Source organism: Schistocerca cancellata, chromosome 8 (genome assembly GCF_023864275.1).
Source record: "Schistocerca cancellata isolate TAMUIC-IGC-003103 chromosome 8, iqSchCanc2.1, whole genome shotgun sequence".
Lineage (NCBI taxonomy): Eukaryota > Metazoa > Arthropoda > Insecta > Orthoptera > Acrididae > Schistocerca > Schistocerca cancellata.
The window spans coordinates 361,587,471-361,606,493 of NC_064633.1; the positions used below are offsets into that span (position 1 = coordinate 361,587,471).

The following is a 19,023-nucleotide window of genomic DNA, read 5'->3' on the forward strand; positions in this document are numbered from 1 at the left end:
TGGTCTCTTGTTACCAAATTCACAGCTTCAACAATGTGATGTCACGGACTTTCAAGGGTGTCAGACAAAAGGGGGGGGGGATAAAAATGTGGTCTTTTACATAACCTCAGACATAGAAGTCAGATCTGGAGACCTGGGAGGTCACTGGTGATCAAGTTCATCTTCTGCTCCTCTTCTTCCAGTCCAACACCTGGAATTACGTCATTCAGGTAACATTGGATGCACTTAGAGAAATGAGCCGGGGTACCATTTTGCTTGAAGATGAAGTCATTTGAATCACCTTCATGTTGAGGAAATAAACAGCTTTGAAGCAAGCCTAGTTCTAGAATTCAAAATTTAAACTATTGTATGTCCAGAAATGTTGGAATTATGTAATTTGGAAGATATAAATGTCTGAAATCTGTTTCTTGATTTTGAATAGCCCTGTATTTCAATCAGCTGATGATGATGATTTAACACCCATGGTTGTTCCCACTGCCAATTAGCAAAATGGTTCAAATGGCTATGAGCACTATGGGACTTAACTTCTGAGGTCATCTGTCCCCTAGAACTTAGAACCACTTAAACATAACCTAAGGACATCACACACATCCATGCCCGAGGCAGGATTCAAACCTACAACTGTAGCACCTAGAACCGCTTGGTCACCACGGCCGGCACCAATTAACACTTAACATTGAAGTTACCTGGTAATACCAATGAATGGTGTCCTTGATCCACTGTCACATGCAGCTGCTAATATATATTCACATTTTAGGAGCTCTGTTTTATTCTTGACATTATTGCAAAAATGAAATAATGTCCCCACTCCTTGTAACAGTGGCCGTGAAATGTGACTTTGAACAGCATGTATTTTAAGATTCATGTGTACTAATGTGGTAAAATTAACAACATTCAAATACTTAATATTACTATGGCTATGGGGCTTTCACCCCACAGTACGTATGCTTAGTACCGCACTGCACTTAATTCTGCAACCGTGACGTTGCATATGCATGTTGCCTAACGCAGGTGCATTAGAGCAGAGAGATGTCGGTAGAAACCCAACACAGCTTCTTACCATGATCAACAGCAGCAAAACAAACAAATACACACACACACACACACACACACACACACACACACACACACACACACAACAGTATATCAGTACATAATTTCTCATGTATTATCTTCAGTGCTATACTCATTTTTGTGCAAAACAATGCCATAAGACAGGATGGACAGCCATAAAGAAATAATATTGTCTTGTCCTGAGAGGGAGTAAGGATTACATGTTTGACTGCCAAGGGCCTACCTGGATTGATGCAACTGAAGAGCGACCTTCATGTGGGCAGTTGCAGTTTAAAGAACCAACAAGCTAAAAGGGTGCTCCAAGACAGAACTCAGTGGAATTCTCAAGACAGCTCTTAGATACAAAGTACACTTAATGTGATATTTCATGTCTTAATATTAGATTCTCGGACACCTCCCATCTCGTTGGTAAAATATTATAGACACTGACCTCAGAGACTATAAAATTTTTCTTGTCATCTCATCAGTACTGCCAACGGATTATTATGTCCATTTATTTACATTTTCATGTAACTACAACTCACAAAGTTAAGGCTGGTATCTTTCTTCATTGTCAACAGAAATATACAACATAACACTCATTTTACATTTTTACCTCTGATCACATCTCACAAAATTATGGCTGCTATCATTCTTTATTTTCAACAGTTTTATACATATTTTCACAAAATATGTCAATATTCTACCACTACATTGATCACTTTGCGCATAATTGTGTGATATCTGGTTTTGGAGAAAGGGATTCAGTGTCCTTAGTTCTCCTGACCCAACAGTCTATACTTGCTACTTGAAACATTTTCTTACCGCTATGTAGACACCATTTACAATAAACATATATGCAACACAAGATTATTAATACACATAAAATAGTGGATCCTGAGTATCCCCTGTGGAATACTTGCCCATAGACCATCCTTTGAAGGCTTCATTTGCTGATAATTTCTTCTTGTAGTTCATTGGTTTTATGCCAACCACCTTTAAGAGTTGGCCAACTGAAGAACTATGTCGTAAAGGTAGTATTACAGGTATTCCTGAGAGTTTCAGCTTCTCATCTTCTATAATACAACAGTCTATTTACATCATAGGCATATTTGAGTTTGGACTCAGTTCCAGTGCTTACAGAAAAATGTTAATGAATTAAGGATGAGTCCACCTTTTGGAAAGTACACAAATTATTGTTTTACTTTATCACCCAAACACGGTTCACCACAGTTGTAGCATCCTCAGTGAGTATCTTATTATTTTCCTGAAAATACACACATACAAGTTCTTTTTAGGATATGGAATATGATGCATCAGATTATGTTGTCATTTAAATCATATATGCACTTTAGCCTTTATTTTACACTGAGTGTGTCCTGTACCTGCACAGCAAAATAAGCCACAAGTCTAAATCAGAACACAAGACATCTGCATACACGAGGTATGTTAGAAATACGAATGCATTAATTTTATCGCCCGATTTTTAAGTTGTTTATTTTTGTGAAATTAATGGCATATGTTCGTTTCCGTCCTTACCGTTGTCGTATATTCCAAGTTCTTAGCTGTGACAAGTTTGTTTCATATATCAAATGCGATTTCGTGTAATTGATCTGGACCTGTGGACATCGAGAGCGATTTTGTGAAGCTTTGGTAAGGCGAACTATTTCGTGTGGTTTGTATATTCATGGATTCTGTTTTGCAATTTGATAGTATTTACTCACGTTTTCTCCTGTTAGTTTGCAAATACTACGTTCTGTTACATCAATGTAGCTTGGACACACCCATTTGACATTTCCCTGCACAACGTGACGTCTCTGTTGCGCTTACGACTGTCGTTTCTCGTTTGTTTATTGTATTCTTTTTCTTTTACGCCGCGAACTTTGAAATGTCGTCCTTCAGAACACGCAGCTTGTCTCACACACCCTTGCAGTTCCTATCTTTCTGAATTTGCATGTAGTTGTATATTATGGAGGAAAGCGTTATTAAATGAAGTAATATCATTAAAAATCTGTTCAGTAAATATATTTAAAGGATAAATTTAATATTTTGGTCAAAAATATTTACACAAATGGAGATACATAAAATTTAGCTGTTATCAAAATAATGGATGTATTCAATCAGATATTTTGTCGATACAGTCTTTCCTTGCAGTTCTTACAAATATATCTTGTTTTTCTGGTTTTGCTTCCGCAGTCCACACACCGTCCTTGTGAAGTCGCAGTTGATTGTACTTCAGAAATTTTCACACTGCAAAGCTCTCCAATTCTTTCAGTTATCTTCCTTGGCAATGTTTGTGACATTACTCTTTGCTGAAGATGATCATGCAGAAGCACAAATAAAGCTGCGTCAGAAACTCTCTTCTTCTCAGTTGTTCATTCTGATTTGAGTTGAAAATAATAGCAGCATTTATCGCAGCTGTGTGTTCATGATGCGATAAAAAACCACCATTGGACATCATCTTGTGTCTCTAGCTACATTATATGATGCACTCATTCCGTCTACAACGTCAACTCCACCCTTAGTAAGGTTACAGAAAGAGATAATTTCTGGTTTTTTATCATTCCCTGGATTTTCGTCAATATTTCCATTGTGGTGCATCGGTGAAAGTAGTAATGCCACTCTATTTCTTTTTGGCACATAAGGGACTAAGGTGCAATTTTTCTGAAACACAAACATAGATGACTTTTCTTGTCGGTTTTTAGTGTTAATAAATCCCCTTGGGAATTATCTCTTTTTCTTCATCAGGGTACCAACGATGGTCGTGGAACAAGTTCAACTGGTCTGTTGTCCTGTCTGTAAGGGCTTTCACGCTGTTGTGCAACATACACCTCCATGTTGAATGTGTAAAGCATTCTGGCAGCCACTGCTGCTAAAATCTTTACTCCATACTTGTTTGGCTTATTTGGCATGTAAAGTCGGAGTCTGCATCTTCCAAGGAATGCTTCTAGTTTTTCAGCAGCTGTCATGTATTCAGCAACTGTATAAGCATTCCGTAAGTTTTCAACAATTAGACTGAACACCTGTCTTATCGCCGCCATGTGATCTGTTTTCTCCCTTTCCGTTCTCGATTGTTTATAGTCGAAACTGAGGCATCGAAGGAGAAAACGAAATCTGTTTATGTCCATTGAGAGATGAAATATTTCAACTCCTGTGCCATCTGTTCGCCACGAATCTTGTAGACTTAGTCGATGGGCACACATTACACCAGGGTAATACAATAATCCCAATAAGGCCTTTATTTCAGCTTTATTAGTTTTTTGTGCATCTCTTTCCCTTGAAAAGTTCCCCTGGATACTTTGAATGTACATATTAATGCAGTCAACGAGTATGTATATAATGTTTTCATCAAAAAACAGTTACCAGCACTGTAGAGGATTTGTAGCACTTTTCGCAGCACCTTTCACACCAGGGAAGTGAGTTATGATGTTATGACAACGTGTGCGGGAGTTCTGTGGCGGAGCACGTGAGTTTCACACTGTTCCGTCTCTACCGACAAACACATCATTGTCAGCACCACAATCACTGTCTTCTGATTCATTGTTTTTAGTATCAACTGCACTTACAAGATCGGCCGTTTCGTCACGTAAACAACCGTGACATGTCCACGGAAAAACATTGCTGATGAATTTTAAATATGCTTTCGCGCACTTTTTGTGGACCAGTAGTTGCATTTGATACACAGAATACCCTTCATCACAACCTTTTTACGTTCTCTACACGCAGAACTGTTCATTTTTTGCCTTTTTAACGAGAGATAAGCGTCACTACACTTTTCTATCAGCGTCATATTGCTGCAAAATGAAACATTATACAAACTACTGCACCGTTTAAAGAAAAGTTATTGAAAAGTCCAGAAGAATATGCATTATTTCTGGGATTAGTTCACCTGATAATAAAATTAAAACAATTTGGAATATTATTAAAAGGGAAACAGGTCAACTGAGAGCACAGGAAGACTGTATTTCTGTCAAAGTCAGTTGAAAGTCTGTCAACAAGAAGTCAGAAGCAGAAAACATTTTTAACAATCATTTTTTAAGTGTTTTAGAGAAAATAGGATCCAGCTATTCATTAGAAAATGCAAGGCTGTATGGGGAAGAGGCAATAACTATGCAGTATGATAAAACAAATTCAACCCAACTACCCTACTAAAATGAGGAAAATAATAAACTGACTCAAAAGTAATAGCTCACATGGAGTTGATGGTGTTTTCAACATAGTACTAAAAGCTTGTTCTCAACAGATTAGAAGGATTCTCAGCCACATATGTTGCAGCTCACTGAAACGGCATTTTTCCAGATGGACTAAAATGATATTGTTAAACCATTGTATAAAAAAAGGGATACATCTATTACTAAAAACTACTGCCCAATCTCACTTCTGATAGCTTTATCAAAAATTTTTGAAAAAATAATGTATTGAAGAGTAAAATGATATATAATATATAGGCACATTTGCATGCTGTGTGTGAGTTTCCTCGGAAACGCGAAATCTTAATTAAATAATTAATCTCTGGCAAATAAATAAAGCCTATGGCACAGAACTGCAGCGCTATGCCGCTGATAAAACAAAATACAATTATGACACTCTTATGTTTCACGAAGGAGGAGGTCTTGTAGAATAGCTGTAACTGGCACACGGCCATTTTTGATGTTATATAAGAACACTGCGAATTGCAGTCTTACTAGGCACTCGATTCTGTAAAGAATTTATATTTATGAAAGTAAGTTGAATTATTTAACTGTAGGCTTATTCGTTGAATATATCTGATTTAACTAACTGTGTATACTTTTTTATGTTTAGTAGACAGTCACCTCTGTATGACGTATTGACATGGCTGGCAAATTATTCTAATATTTAGATTTTGACTCCGCACCTACCGCAGCAGTCTTTGGAAATTATTTAAATATGAAGTCCGGATATTTGAGTCTTATTTCATGGTAAACTACGAATAACATTGCACTTACGAAAAAGCCATTGTCAAGCGTCTGATACCAAATAATTAAACGTCCACGTTCCAGATAAGCAAATATTAATTACAGCCAATCACTATGATACATAATTAATAATTAACACTGTATTTTATTTATTTTATATTGGCGACTGCGTGTTGGACTTGTTATTTTGTCATTTGTTATATTGTTCTCTTTGTTTCATGTGAAAATTCAACTTTCTGGACCTGGACTTGAATATATGAGAAATAATAAAAATCCGAAGATATTTTCCAATTCTAAAATTTTGCGGGAAGACGCAATGAAGCTTCCAGCAAAATAAGGTAAGATGCAGCATCTGTGCATTGGCAGGCTTGACCAGACGCATAATTCAGTGTATTATCTCTTCGGTAGATTCTGTAGTATTTCTTTCGCGCATAGCAGTTTTCAGTGATAAATTTCATTCTCGGTGCTTTTCCTTAAACAATAACTTCTGCAACAATACCTATACACGAGTGTACAATATGGCCGACTTCTGTACGATACGTTGTAACATGGCCAGCAGCCATTAACAATAATCCCATATTCAGTTTACATTTTTAAATTAACAAACAGCTATTGTTGCTACGAGCGATTCATGTTCAACTGTGTTTTATTTTAAAACCAGTGTCAAACCTTATTTTCTCGAGGCATATCTTACGTGTGGCATGGTCATAACCAGAAAACAATACGCAAAGATGGAACAGCAAAGACATACTATTCACACGCAATCCGACTCGGACGAGAGACAAATGTTTGAAAATGACTTTACGACAGCAACCGGTAGTGACGATTCATCAGGTATTGACGCAAGTGTTAACGGAAATTTTGACAATAGTCCGTCCACCACAAAAATTTCAAAGTCTCAGTCAGAGCCCATGTTAATACATGACGTCACGTCTTATAACGCGGCGGGGCAGATACCTTGCAAACAGCAAACATTGCCAACATGTTACAAATGCTAATGAAACAGAACACAGAAAATATGGCAACCTTAAAGACACAAAATGAACAGTTAAAGACACAAAATGACGAAATTAAATCTGATCTCATAGCAATCAAGACAGGTAATGACACTTTATGTAAACGTGTGGAACTTATAGACGCCACACTGACCAAACAGATGACTGAACTCAGTACGAAATTTTCCAAGCTTAATACGATACAAGAAAAGACTACAAATGACGTAGCACTTTTACAGACACAAGTAAAAAACCTTAACGTCACATGTGAAGCTCTTACTGAACAAATTCAAACATATCCTTCAGTACACGACAACCTTGAAAAACGAATTACTGATGTGCAGAATAAATTTGATGATGTTGAACAACACCTGACTGACATCTTACAATCTGATGCCACAGCTCATTTTCAAAATATTAATAAAGAATTTCATGATTGGGTAGAGAACAAAGACAAACATTTTGATAGATGCATACGTGAAAATTTACCAACAATTGTGCACGACTCCATAGCGGAATACATCACTAATAACAAACAGCTGATTAGTGACGCAGTACAATCTGTCACTGCACCCATGAGACAATCCACTGATCAACCACAGTCTGAATGTAGCGAAAATATCTGTCAAAATGTACAGTTCAGAAACCAATATACATACGAGTATGATGCACACATACCGCACATGACAAACACACAAGAACAAAACACATCGACGTGCAAACACAAACACAAGCTATTATCATGGTAAACCACAGCAACATTATCGTAATTACTCGCCATCTGAACATTACAGTAATTACAGTGGGACAAATCCATATCATAATGCAAAGGAAGAAGAAAGCTTAATAAAACACAGGCAATTTCAGACTTTTATCCCAGAAAAACGAACCATTCATCCGGTGATTTTTCTTAAATCTTTTAGTAACGCATTTCCACGCACTTGGAGTGACCGGAAAAAGATTTCATATATTGTCGGTTACACCCAAGGCAATGCATCTGTCTGGGCATACAGTCAAGCTGACGTATGTACCACGTACAGTGAGTTTGAGCGTGCCTTTCTGAACAAATTCTGGTCGCAATCCGTCCAGTTTTCTGTTCTACCCTTCGGATTGAATGTCAGTTCTGGGGTATTCATTACAGCCTTGGATACTGTGCTTGGCGATGATTTAGTTGAGAAAGTCACACACTATGTAGATGATATACTGATAGCTACACAGTCTTGGAATGAACACGTTGACACACTTCAAAGAATTTTAGAAAAATTTCCACAAGCTGGAGTCGCAGCCAATCTTAGAAAATCAAAATTTGGTTGCAGTGAGATAAAATATTTAGGACATATCATTAATTCACAGGGCATACGTCCTGATCCCAGTAAATTAGATGCTATCAGAAACTTTCCTAGCCCTCGATCAAAAACGCAGTTAAAATCATTCCTTGGGCTATGTTCATTTTTCAGACGTTTTTTACCACAACCACTTTTGAACAGTAAACATCTGTTAAATCTACTCAGAAAGAATCAAGTTTGGATCTGGCCGGAACAGTGCCAGAATGACTTTAATACAATTAAATATGCTTTAGTGAATGCAAACATATTGAGCCATCCAGATTTCAATTTAGATTTTTGTATGACTTGTGACGCTTCACGTTCTGGTTTGGGCTGTTGCTTATTTCAAGTTGTAAAGAATAAAGAAAAGGAACAGATAAGAATTATGGGGTTTGCAAGTCGTACTCTAACTGAATGTGAGCGTACATACTCCACTACTGAGTTAGAAACACTTCCCATAGTCTGGGCATTCAAGAAATTCAATTATTATTTATTTGGCAAACATACAGTAATTTATACCGATCACCAGGCCCTGACATTTTTGTTAACTTGTAAACTTGTACATCCTAGATTATCACGATGGGCAGTTACTCTTCAGAACTACTCTTTTGAAATTAAGTACATAAAAGGTAAGGACAACACCATTGCCAACGCTTTGTCTAGACTTCCACAAGGTATGAATGCAACCAACAGTGACTTACAAAATATAAATGCCTACAGGATTCTCTTAATGCAAGACAAGCAGTATCACCAATATTATATTGATATGTGCAGAAACATGACTAAATTACAAAAATCTGACCCTCACTGGTATAAGTTAATAACATTACTGGCAGAAAAACACAATCACCCTTTGACTAAGTATTACAAGTTGCACAATGATGTGTTATTTTATCGCCGACATCCAAATGCTACTAACTGGTGTGTATGCATTCCCAAAGAGTCTGAACGTAATTTGATTTGGCACACACACTTAGTTTGGGGTCATTGTGGGACGAAAAAGTCTTTGGCATAGCTCAGCACATACTGTTATTTTAGCAATACGAGAAGAAAAATTTACAGGGAACCTAAAACATGTCATATGTCACAGATTTACATTCTATTATACCGAGTAAACCTCTGGAAATTCTGTGTACTGACATCAGTGGACTGCATCCAGCAAGCTCTGGAGGCGTCAAATATATCTTAGCTTTTTACGATATATTTTCTAAACATGTAAAACTTTATGCTTTAAAAACTGCCACTAAAAATGGTATAATACGAAGATTCTCAAGTGATTACCTGACACACGTGGGAAAACCTAAAGCAATTCTGTCAGATAATGCAGCATACTACTCTGGGTACAAGTGGAGAAATTTCTTGAGGGACAATAACATTAAAAGTATATTTATTTCAAGGTTTAGTCCACTGAGAGACTTTTCCGAGAACTAAACCGATTCATGAGGACTTATATTTCATCAAAACATACTAATTGCGTGTCCTACCTAAGTCTTTTCGAAGACGTACACAACAACTTAAATATTTACAATACAAATTACACACCTAACGAAATCATGTTCAATTTCAAACAGAACGATCAATGGATAGAACCATTACCTAAGTTGTCAGACAAGGAAATCACACCTGAACAGAAAATAAAAGAAGTATTGACTACACTGACACATGATGCACAGATACGAAACAAACATCACACAAACATAATAAAAAGAAAACAAAAATTCAAGGCAAGAATTCTTGTACTACTTCATACTCACCATAAATCTGTAGCACCCTGACGCAATGTTAAGTGACGTCTGCTATATGAAGGACCTTATATTATTGTTAACATACCGCATCCTGGTGCATATCTGTTACAACATCCTAAAACTAACAAAATTATTGGGCTATACGCACACTGAGATCTTAGAGCATTTCATGCTAAATAATGTCAAGTCATATCCATGAAAACATTGCTAAGCAACTTGCAAAACTCTGTTTGCTACAACACAGATAATAAGTACTATAGAAATTTTCATTTCAGCTGTACCAGTGACGCAGTTGAAGACAGAAGAACTTTTCTTTCAACACCGCGGCACTACCAAGAAGACTGAATATTAAGGTAAAATTTATGATTACGTAGCAGTGAATGATATATTAATTTTTCACGGAACATTTGTGACTGTAGGTACCACTGACTTGGTATGACACCTGACGAACTGACAGACGTCATCTGTGAAGGGACCTTTTACTTCGAGAAATAGATTAGACGCACATCTCTCTGCAAGAAAAGCATCTACCAGTAGTCAAGGCCACACAGACACTATACACACACGCACAAAACGCGAGGAATCTGTGACTGTAGGTACCACTGACTTGGTATGACACCTGACGAACCGAAAGACGTCATCTGTAAAGGGACCTTTTACTTCGAGAAATAGATTAGACGCACATCTCTTAAGAACAATAAGAACCTAAGACTGAAACCTGTGGGACACCATTCTTGATACCTCCCCAGTTAGAGGACTCTGCTGATTTTTACAGACTATCTGTACTGTTGATTTCAACCTTCTGCATTCTTCCAGTTAAATATGAAGTCATACCATAAGACTTACGCTTATCTAGAAGAATTTCGTAATCGCACACTGAAAAGCCTTTGAAAGATTAGAAAATATCCCAATGGATGATGTTTGGTTATTCAGTAACGTAAATATTTGGTCAGTAGAAGCATATATAACATTTCCTGTTGAAAATCAGTTCTGAAAACCAAACTGACATATTATTAGTGCCATACTTCATTTTTACTAATTATAAAATAAATAAATAAATAAAATATTAATTATTAATTATGTATCATAGTGATTGGCTGTAATTAATATTTGCTTATCTGGAACGTGGACGTTTAATTATTTGGTATCAGACGCTTGACAATGGCTTTTTCGTAAGTGCAATGTTATTCGTAGTTTACCATGAAATAAGACTCAAATATCCGGACTTCATATTTAAATAATTTCCAAAGACTGCTGCGGTAGGTGCGGAGTCAAAATCTAAATATTAGAATAATTTGCCAGCCATGTCAATACGTCATACAGAGGTGACTGTCTACTAAACATAAAAAAGTATACACAGTTAGTTAAATCAGATATATTCAACGAATAAGCCTACAGTTAAATAATTCAACTTACTTTCATAAATATAAATTCTTTACAGAATCGAGTGCCTAGTAAGACTGCAACTCGCAGTGTTCTTATATAACATCAAAAATGGCCGTGTGCCAGTTAATAAAATATACGTGCTAGCCTCAGCTATTCTACAAGACCTCCTCCTTCGTGAAACATAAGAGTGTCATAATTGTATTTTGTTTTATCAGCGGCATAGCGCTGCAGTTCTGTGCCATAGGCTTTATTTATTTGTCAGATATTAATTATTTAATTAAGATTTCACGTTTCCGAGGAAACTCACGCACGGCATGGAGATGTGCCTTTATTTTGCCCCCTGAACTGCAAGGCGAAAGGACACACCTCCAGGCGAGCAATTCACCTAATGGCACAAAAAATCTAAGTTATCTACAACTATTTACATGACATACATTATACAGTACATTATATACAAAATTTGAATGATGCATGTGCGCCGTAGAATTTCTTATGTTGGCAAAATAGAGTGCGCGCATGCGCAGAAGCGTCTATGTGATTCCGGCACTGCCGTTATATCGTAAATTTACATCACGCGGCACAGTATTACAGTTCATATTGTTCGTTGCGCGCGCGTTTCTTAGAAAATATTCCACCAAGATTACATATGAAGAGTACATTCTATGACAGGTAACTTAATTTTAAAAGTACAATATTTGTTATAATACAACTTTAGATTGTTGAATTTTCTTAGTTACATAGTATTGCATTGAAATGCTTCAAAGAAAAATGTCTTTTTGTTTTAGGTGCGTTGACCTATACACTTCGTGTCGTTATTACAGTTTATATTCATCTGCTGCACAGTAATGTTTCACAGGTTAGTGTCGTCGTGGTAAAGTTTTTTGATCACAGTAACATCGCTGTATAACAACGTAATTGATACATAAGCATGTCCATTTCCTATTTCCATTATAGTCGTTGTGATGCAGTTCGTCGTAACAAAAAGCATTGTTTATTACAGATCGGACGTGACCCATCGAGTAATTGGTCCATATGCAGTTTGTTTTCGATATTCCGTGGAAACTTGGTTGCAGAACCTCGGACGGCACATAGCTGGACTTACCACTCTGTATTCATGAAGATGAAAAGCTAGTTATTTTTGCTGATCATACAAGTATAGTAACTGCACCCAACAAACAAGAATCAGCTGAGGAAATTGTGAATAATGTATTTTAGAAAATTATTAAGTGGTTGTCTGCAAATGACCTATCACTAAATTTTGAGAAAACACAGTATGTACAGTTATGTACACTAAAGTAAATGGCATAAAACCATTTATAAATATAGACTATGAACGGAAGTCTGTTGCTAATTCAAAATTTGTGGGTGTGTGCATTGATGGTAAAATGAATTGGGAGAAACACATCGATGATCTGCTGGAAGAGTTAGGTTTAGCTACTTATGCAATTAGGGTTATTGCAAATTGTGGTGACAGACATATCAGTAAAGTAGCTTACTATGCCTATTTTCATTCATTGCTTTCATCTGGCGTCATATTTTGGGGTAATTCTTCATTAAGAGAAAAAGTATTCATTGCGCAAAACCATGTAATCAGAATGATAGCTGCATCCCACCCAAAATCACCTTGCAGACGTTTAAGGAACTCAGGATATTCACAGTACCTTCGCAATACATACATTTACTTATGAAATTTGTTATTAATAACCCGTTCCAATTCAAAAATTAAGGTATAGTGCGTAAGTACAACACTAGAAGAAAGCATGATCGTCACTATTCTGGGTTAAATCTGACATTGGCACAGAAAAGGGTGAACTATGCTGCCACAAAAATCTTTGGTCATTTGTCAATAGCATTAAAAGTCTGACTTATGGCCAACATTTAAAAACAAATAAAAAAATTTCTGAATGACAACTCCTACTCAACAGATGAATTTTTGGATATGAAGGAGTAAAAAAAAATGGCGTAAAGAAAATTTGCGTTAAAGTGATATGTTCCACAACATTACAAATTGTGGTTTTCGTGATTTATGGAGCAGGTATGTATGTATGTATGAACATACTTATGTATGTAAGTAGGATGTCTCTTAGGCTGGCCTACTTGTGGCTTGTTGGGTGCTGTCCATTGCTGAGCTTTTTTGTAATATTAGATGTTGGGTCTTCAATAGCTCGAAGAGTTAACGGTAATTTTAATGCTGAATGAGCCGTGTGGCATCCTTCTAACAATGTGGCTGCTATTCCAGAAGAAGCAACGGCAACCTCAATGTTGGAGCTCTCATGAACAGTGGCTAAAACCACTGACATGAGGAATGTCTTGCCAGTTCCACCAGGGGCATCCAGGAAACATAAACCACCATTTCCATCACCAATTGCCTTCATTAATGTTGGGGGTTCAACAGGGCTACTTTCGTTTGAATTACTAAATCTAATTGCTGATGGTCATATTCACGTTCCCGTTCCAGTTCTCGATTAAATGCGTCATTCATTTCATAATCTGGTGCTGGCATTGCTAACCTGACTAATAAACTTCCGCACATGAGGTAACACGTGTCTTCGATCAAGAGTAAAGCCCGATTATGTATCTCCTCATTCATTTCAAGATCTTGATTTCTGGAACTGACACGAATTTGATGTACAATATCTTCTGACATATTATCCTTGCATTTGTGCCACAGGTTAGATGTGTTCGATGGAAAGCATATTGAAATGATGATACTAAATAATGTGCATATCTGACTTGGAGATGCAAAGATAATGGCTTCACCGATTGTTGTATCCCAATGGCTATCGTTTTCTAGTAAACTGAGTTCTTCATATGTAGCACGGTATGTTGGGAATATTATACCATTAACAGTCTGTAGTGTCTCAAATGGCGTTGGCTCATTCACATTTACCATTAACAACCGCAAATAGAAGCATTCATCATGCTTTGGATGAACTGTATACATACGACCAAGAGCAACAGTAGAACACCCATCTGGATAACTAGGAACAGCATGGCCTTGCTTCCGTCATTGAAAATTCTTCGATGAAGCATTCCATGTGTAATAATGTGGCATCTCCGAGTAAAGCACAGTTCGTGCAAAAGGACCGCTTTAGCAGATTGCAAAGAAACTGGTCAATGTTGTCGCTGCAGGTGTTTCAGCACATTGAACAACATTCGAAGCAGTGAAATATACTCATTGGCCATTCTCCAGATGCGCCGCCAAATGCACGGCAGTAAGATGACGTTAGTGAATAGGAAATGTGAATATACGCCAAATCGCCTCATTGCAGTTCACATAACGACCAACTTGATATCGCTGAATTTCATCGTTGGTACTGGAGGATTGGATGCCAAAAATCGCCGTATCGCTGCCTTTCGTGACATATTTGCAAATGTATGTTATGGACTTTACTGAATTGCAATACTCATCGTTGCAATGTGTCTTGTACGTTTTGGAAATAAGTGGCGAATATGGAACAATCCAACTGTTGTCGACAATGAAATCCATTCTTTTCACTTTTGTTGTGATAGTTCGACCGATATCAACGGGTGATCAACGCTGATACAGTGGATAACCATTGTTGCCAGTGACAGACTCGGCCATTAATTTCCATGGATATAGTTTGGAACACTTTCCGTCGACTGTGAAAGGTGATTGGGCATTGCTGGCGCCACACAGTCCATGAATCGTATTTGTAATCACATCATGTAGGTCTGGATCGGCATCGTGATCGGGAATCTTGGCACATGATATCATCTGTTTGGTCTCGTTGAATTCTTTCTGCTAACCAAATAAGAATGTGTGCGGTGATAGGCCTCGTTCTTGCCATTCGATTGAATACATCCAACACCCTGTATCTCCAATAAATAAATAAAATAAATACTCTCTTTCAAATTTCAAGGTGGCAGGAGTAAAATACAGGAAGCAAAAGGCTATTTACAATTTGTTCAGAAACCAGATGGCAGTTACAAGGGTCGAAGGGCATGAAAGGGAAGCAGTGGTTGAGGAGTGAGACAGGGTTGTAGCCTATCCCCGATGTTATTTAATCTGTATATTGAGCAAGCATAAAGGAAACAAAAGAAAAATTCGGAGTAGGTATTAAAATCCATGGAGAAGAAATAAAAACTTTGAGGTTCGCCGATGACATTGTAATTCTGTCAGAGACAGCAAAGGACTTGGAAGAACAATTGAACGGAATGGATAGTGTCTTGAAAGGAGGATATAAGATGAACATCAACAAAAGCCAAACGAGGATAATGGAATGTAGTCGAATTAAATCGGGTGATGCTGAGGGAATTAGATTAGGAAATGAGACACTTAAAGTAGTAAAGGAGTTTTGCTATTTGGGGAGCAAAATAACTGATGATGGTCGAAGTAGAGAGGATATAAAATGTAGACTGGCAATGGCAAGGAAAGCGTTTCAGAAGAAGAGAAATTTCTTAACATCGAATGTAGATTTAAGTGTCAGGATACGTATTTGTATGGAGTGTGGCCATGTACGGAAGTGAAACGTGGGCGATAAATAGTTTAGACAAGAAGAGAATAGAAGCTTTCGAAATGTAGTGCTACAGAAGGATGCTGAAGATTAGATGGGTAGATCACATAACTAATGAGGAGGTATTGAATAGAATTAGGGGGAAGAGAAATTTGTGGCACACAATGACTAGAAGAAGGGATCGGTTGATATGACATGTTTTGAGGCATGAAGGGATCACCAATTTAGTATTGGATGGCGGCGTGGAGGGTAAAAATCGTAGAGGGAGACCAAGAGATGAATACACTAAGCAGATTCAGAAGGATGTAGGTTGCAGTAGGTACTGGGAGATGAAGAAGCTTGCACAGGATAGAGTAGCATGGAGAGCTGCATCAAACCAGTCTCAGGACTGAAGACCACAACAACAACAACATATTTAATTTTATGTCACACAAAAGAGAAAGTTATTATCTAACAGGCAATCAAGAGTGCATATATTCTGAAGACTTCTTATTCCCAATCACAAATAATCCCACCCCGTGGTAATTTTTTTTTCTAAAGGGGGATAGGATGAAAACCAGCCAACTAGGATCAGCAGGGACATCAGAGGACATTTTAATTTCAACTGTCCTGAATACAGATTTGATGGCTTTCATTATAAAATGTATTTGAATTCCACAGAACAGTGACGTGCGATAGAAGAATGCTGTGTGAAGAGGGGTGGCAATGCGCTTTGGCACACTTTAGACCAAATAACCTGTCTTACATTTCCTCAAGCATATAGGTTTCATGCATCAACCTCTTCAGAAAGATGTGCACTACAAAATGAACATATTTTTGAAAAATCGATTATCAAAGTTATTGCCCCGGTTGGGGAATATCGTAGATCCGGGGCTGCTTGTAGCGAAAGAAATTTTCGTTTAGAAATCAGGGTGTTGAGGGAGCGAGGGAATATAGTTCACGAACAGCAAGCTACGTGACAACACTATACTGAGAGCAAATAAAGAATACTTCAAACAGTGAACCGCTTGTCTTACAAGAGGACCGCTGTTCTTAGATTTTTACGAAAACAATAAAAGTAAAATTGTTTTAGTACAAATAATTTCTGTTTCTCAGTATATTCACCTTTAGAAACCACTACACTTTCGCACTTGAACGAACCGATTCTGGATTGTTTTTCCATTCAGACTCATGGTTTTATCAGGATTCTGCGCCTTTCACAGTTGATGGAACTCGTTGTCCACACTTTTTTGTTTGAAAACAGAAAGCAATATGAAGTCACTAGGCGATAAGTCGAGCGAATACAGTATCGTGTAGGGCCCCTTGCGGGCATGAGGAAGTGCTGCAATACAACGTGGCACGTATTCGATTAATGTCTGAAGTAGGGATGGAGGGAACTGGCAACATGAATCCTGCAGGGCTGTCCATAAATCCGTAAGAGTACGAGGGGGTGGAGATCTCTTCTGAACAGCTAATTGCAAGGCATCCCAGATATGCTCCATAATGTTCATGTCTGGGGAGTTTGGTGACCAGCGGAAGTGTTAACACTCAGAAGAGTGTTCTTGGAGCCACTCCGTAGCTGTTCTGGACATGTGGGGTGTCGCACTGTCATGCTGGAATTGCCCAAGTTAATCGGAATGCAGTCCGCTTGGTTGACACAAACAGCTGGTGCAAAGACAATGCTTTAGGGCAAAAAGATGTTGAGTCCCTTGCAGTTCACTTTCAGTTGAACAAACAGCATGATTAAAGCATTTTGTTAGTATGTTTATGATAATTGTGAGAACTTTGGCGGAAATTGTGAAAAGAAAACAAATAACCGCAAAAATTTGCTTCTGTTGAAAACTGGCATCAAAACAATTCCACCGCCACATTGTGAATATGAAACAACGTTTTCCCAAATGAATTTGATCATTCCTGGCGGTAGAGCCTCTCTGTTAACAAAATTGTTACTTCGCTACATTTTCTTAAGTTGAATGGCGCACCACTGACACTTCAATGTGCATAGAGTCTTGGCTGCTTCGTAGATGGGACTCTGCTACGGGCACCAACAGCAAAGAAGTAGAGAGAGAAGGGATATAAAAAAAACCTTTCAAAGCTTTATATAGTTTTATAAACTGCAAGTTAAAACATTTAACTGTATTTCCCTTATTCAGTATCCTGTTGTTCAAATCTACATATGTTCACCTCAGTTTAATTTCTTTCTGTAACAGATTGTAAACTGAGAACAATATTTAAGTTACTTAATAAAACATGCAGTAAAAGACTGCTGATCCACATGGGAGTTACATTTTTTAACACTACAATTGTTGTAATTAAATGCTTAAAAAGAGTTAAAACAACGTTTTAAGAAGCTTAAATTTCTGAAATACCCCCAGACGATAACAGTACCAGAACCAGAACCTCTATCTTTTTTTTTTTTTTTTGTTTTTTTTTTTTACAAATCAAGCACTGCTTTTAACTATGTATATTTAAAAATATTATGAAACTGTTATTTACAATCCTGTACAATAATTATTTCTTGTGGTGGCCCTTGAAGTTTATTAGCTAGTAAACTATTCTGAACGATTCTAGTTTTATTCATGTAACTTTAATACTGGTCTGGGATTTAGATAAGAACGGCATCTAGGCAAAACATTTTAAATTATGTCTTTGGAATTGTTTGTTGATGAAACTTTAGCTATCCTTTTATGAAAAAGCACATGGAAGACTTCAAAAACTAGACTCTCTGAATGATTACGTGCTGTCCTTCTTCACAAAAGTAATTAAATTGTTTATAGACAATAATAATTGTCTTTTTGATTAATAAAGTAGGATACTCGGAAACGCTGAAGCACGTGGGAAACGATCCTGCCAAGGTAAATGACTAGTGATTAAATACGAGTCTTCAACACAAAGTTTAAAGAAAATAGCTTTATTATTTATATGATAAACCAACTACTCCCTGCGGTCATACAGTACTCAACTCATAATTTGAAATGAAGGTGGTGGCTGTGGCGATTTGCTGTGGGCACTCGAAAGCTGACGAAAGTACCCATTGTTATTGCTGTGTGACACACTCTGAAAATTTTATACTTAGCGTAGGATTTTCGTAGTATAGAGATACTGTAGGTATTGTATGGTAAACA

The 19,023-nt window shown here is 37.3% G+C and overlaps 1 long non-coding RNA gene across 1 annotated transcript; it reads right to left on the reverse strand.

The window, feature by feature from the left end:
• Positions 1-1,567: 1,567 nt before the first annotated feature.
• Positions 1,568-2,891, reverse strand: LOC126094900 (uncharacterized). Its single transcript, XR_007521892.1, has 3 exons — positions 2,778-2,891; positions 2,593-2,672; positions 1,568-2,320 (listed from the first exon to the last, which is right to left on the reverse strand). It is a non-coding gene; the product is annotated as an uncharacterized LOC126094900 (long non-coding RNA).
• Positions 2,892-19,023: the final 16,132 nt, after the last annotated feature.